The 354-nt window shown below is 71.2% G+C and overlaps 1 protein-coding gene across 1 annotated transcript in view; it reads right to left on the bottom strand.

Annotated features, from left to right (window-relative positions):
* Positions 1 to 354, bottom strand: part of CACNA1B (calcium channel, voltage-dependent, N type, alpha 1B subunit) — a gene marked incomplete at its 3' end in the record, with an annotated part of 138,429 nt that overhangs the window by 45,065 nt on the left and 93,010 nt on the right. The gene's annotated exons all lie outside the window — the stretch shown is intronic.

Below are 354 nucleotides of genomic sequence, written 5' to 3'. Positions count from 1 at the left end.
CCCCCTCGGGAGGGAGGGGTCATCTCGGACGTGTCAAGTGGACGGGTGGGGCCAGGAGAGGTGTCACGAGGCAGGTGCCTCAGAGCAGGGCCGCCCAGAGCCCGGAGCCCGCATCAGGGCTGGGTCAGGGGGAAGGGAGAGACCCGGGCCTCCTGGTGTCGGCAGGACACGCAGGCAGAGAAGCAGCCGCGCAGTGGCGGCCTGGCCCGGGCACGTGGGCATGCTCTGTGGCCCAGGGACTGTCCTGTTCCCACACCCGGAAGCTCAGTGCTCCCTGCCCGCTGGCCTGGCCTCAGCCCTGCCTCTCAGAGCCGGGCTGACGTCCTGCCCTGCCCTAGTGTGCAGTGGCCGGTG

The sequence above is a fragment of the Myotis brandtii genome, unplaced genomic scaffold, assembly GCF_000412655.1.
Source record: "Myotis brandtii unplaced genomic scaffold, ASM41265v1 scaffold691, whole genome shotgun sequence".
Taxonomy (NCBI): Eukaryota; Metazoa; Chordata; class Mammalia; order Chiroptera; family Vespertilionidae; genus Myotis; species Myotis brandtii.
This window is presented reverse-complemented; position numbering and strand designations above follow the sequence as displayed.